This window comes from Physeter macrocephalus, chromosome 20 (assembly GCF_002837175.3).
Source record: "Physeter macrocephalus isolate SW-GA chromosome 20, ASM283717v5, whole genome shotgun sequence".
Lineage (NCBI taxonomy): Eukaryota > Metazoa > Chordata > Mammalia > Artiodactyla > Physeteridae > Physeter > Physeter macrocephalus.
The window spans coordinates 94,681,690-94,684,855 of NC_041233.1; the positions used below are offsets into that span (position 1 = coordinate 94,681,690).

A 3,166-nucleotide genomic window follows, 5' to 3' on the forward strand; every position below is an offset into this window, starting at 1 on the left:
GGTGAAGCAGGCCAACGTGCATTGTCTCAGTGTGGGGAATACTTAACTAGTCTCAGGACCTGCAAAAGAGGTTTGGCCCTGATTTTCACACAATGTTATATACTTTTGTTCACCATGTAAATGGGGCATGTAACTGGGGTAAATTCTTTCACAGTGCTCCTAAAGCACAGATATTAAAGTGCATTTTCTCAAAGCTTACATAAAATTCCAAGTGGTGTACAAAATAAGTTTTAAATGCTACATATGGAGAAAAGAGAAGAGAAAGAAAACTAGTATTTAATGAATAGCTTTGTTATTCAAGACATGATGCTAAATGTCTGACATCTTTACATTTATATAATCTTGAAACAACTTTTTGAGTTATTTTACAGGCTATTGATTCATCCAAGGTTATACAATCTAATGAACATAAGAGACAGAATGAGAATTACTGCCAAAGACTATTCCTGCAAAGGAAGCGATGTGGAGTTTTTACAAACACACACTTGATAAGGTAGTTTTTTCTTAGTCTTTGCCTGTTTATTAAAATAGAATTTCTGTTTAAGGTTGAGTTACAGAGCAAGCTTTAAATCCAAAACAGCACTCTCAGGATCATTAGCAGGATATCCAATCAGAGATATTTTCTTCAGAAAGATTTGTACATTTTCTCCTGCCCACTGGTAAGGATAGGCATGTCCTCTGGAATTCAATGCATTACACATTCCAAGCATAGCAAATCAATCATTAATTATTCTCAGGAAGAGTGCTCAAAGTTCTCTTCCTTCTTTGGGTGATATGATAGAACATGAAAAACAAAACAAAAAACCCTGGGTACTTAGTACTTAGGTAGTACCTGATCAAATACCTCATTTGTTACATGTCCTTCAATTTCTACACTGTTCCATCACTTCCCGAGATAAAAAGGGGGAAAGACTATGGATTTCTGTACTGAGGGAACTTTTCTGACCTAACTAAGTAAATCTGAATTGTAGCACAAAATAGCAGTCTTAAAATCTTGAGCTGTATGTTAGTTCTTCAAAAAGGCTTTGAGGTATGCATGAGTTTATAGTGACTGCGAAAAGTTGTTGGACTTTTTTTTTCTTTTTTTTCAGAGAGAGCAGCCACTGGGGTACATTTATGTCCTTTTGGGCCTGGCAGGCTGGGAGCAGAATACAGACAAAGGCACTGGGGCATATGGGCCTGTTATGGCCTGGAATTCGGGCTCTCTGGGTGGTAACTGAATGGGTATGCCAGGGTGTGTAGGGACTGGACTGATCCTCCCAGAACTGAGAGAAGGGCCCTTGGGGTGTGGAAGCAACTCAAGTGTTGGACATGGCACAGGTGCGGGAGAGGGGTCATGCAGTGGGTGTGAGATTGGGTGTGCTGGCCTGGGGTCACCCTTCGGGCAGGGCGTGGTGAAGCTTGTTGGGCCCTGGCTGTTGACTGAGAAGCTGGATGCCAAGGGCTGGGAGAACTGAAAGGCCCGTGAAGGTGTGACTGCAAACAGCCTCAGCCCTGGGAGAGACGGAAGAGTCCAAGGTGAGTCCTGCGGCGAGGCGATGAGGGGGCAGGTCTGGGGCTCCCATTCAGAAATACATGGTCAGCTGCAGCCACTCCTGGCTGTCCACCTGGATTTTTCCGGTGCCACGTCTGTCAAGAGGTTTGAAGGCACAGAAATCTGACCAGTCTGACCAGACAGCTGATGAAGCTGTCAACATCCATGTTCCCTCCCTCATCTGCGTAGCGTCCGATGATCCTGTCGTAGAGATGCTCATTCAGGCGGAACCCTGCTGCCTCAAAAGTTCCTGGGGAGTTCACCGCTGCCCATGGTCCCTGAACGGTTAACGTCAAACTGTTTGCCACATTTTGATGTTGCTCCACAAGCACTAGAATTCCTCGAAGCCCAGCTTGCTGGTCGTGTCACTACCCATCACGGTCACCGTGATGCAACAGGAGTCAATGCCAAAACCATCGGTCTTCAGACCAGCAGGTCGGGTCACAACTTGGTTGAGAATGTTCGTGAATTCTGTGGCACTGACCTCCATGTCATCTCTAGCCAGCTGGGCAAAGTCTCTCCGGCACTGCCGGACCTCCTCACTCTGATTGGCCCGGATGGGGGCGTAACGGGTGCGAGGGGCGGGGCTCCGGGTGTAGTGCGCAGGCGCCTCACGGGCGGCGCTAGTAACCCGGCCGCGATGCGGCAGCCACGATGCGCGTGGCCGTTCCGCCAGCACCCCTGCCCTTGGGCCTGCTGTCCTCTGTACCACCCTCCCCACCCCGGCCACCGTCTCCCCCTGACCTCAACCAGGGTCCCCCCTTCTTTCCCCTTCCCCCTCCCGCTCCTTCAAGAACGAGTTAACCAGGACCATGGCTGTGACTCAAGATTCTGCCTCGCTCACACGCTCGCCCGTCTGCTCGCCCGTGCAGCATCCCAAGCGTTGGACTTTGGGGGAAGGCTGCTTGAGAAAACTCTAAAGAAAATTAAGCAACAAACTCCAGTTATCTCCAGAAGAAAAGAAGAAAAGAAAAATTTAAAGGTAAAAAAAATTAAGCCAGTAAAAAATTTGCTGCCTAAAGGTTCTTTTACGAGGCCTGTGGGTTTTCATCTTTCTGTATGTCAATAACTTAGACATAGTAAGTGTTTAATTTGCTGCTTTATGGTAGAAAATTCGTTGATTCAACAATGATTTGTTCAATAATAACTTCTTCAACAACTTTGTGGTGAATACCAGACGTGGATATAGGGGCAGAATAGAACTGTAAACTGGGATAAAAGACGGAAGATGCCACTGCAAAAAACAGCCAGGTACCAAAATTCAAGAAAAAAGATAGGAATTAATTCTAAGGGATATATTCTTCAGCGCGACCCATGAATGCCGGGTCATCCATATAATGTCCCACCCATTTATTATACAAACTGAACAGTAAGGCCCAAGGTCCTTGAAAATTGTCCTCACTTAAAAATAAATGCGTCTACATTTGTTGCACGTTTAACAGTGTGCAAAGAACCTGTGAGAAACGTGTTTTTGAATAGAGCTAATAATAACAAGGAGTATTAAAAAGTGTAATGTCGGTCCTTTAAAATTGTTTTAAGTCAAAGATCATCTGCTAGCATATGTATTTCAACTTTGCTACCCTAAAGAGATGGCTTCAGATTACAGTGTTTAACGAATTTAGTTTACTCTCT

General features: G+C 45.3%; 1 pseudogene; it reads right to left on the reverse strand.

Annotated features, from left to right (window-relative positions):
• Positions 1-1,565: 1,565 nt before the first annotated feature.
• Positions 1,566-2,108, reverse strand: LOC102983476 (calpain small subunit 1-like; annotated as a pseudogene).
• Positions 2,109-3,166: the final 1,058 nt, after the last annotated feature.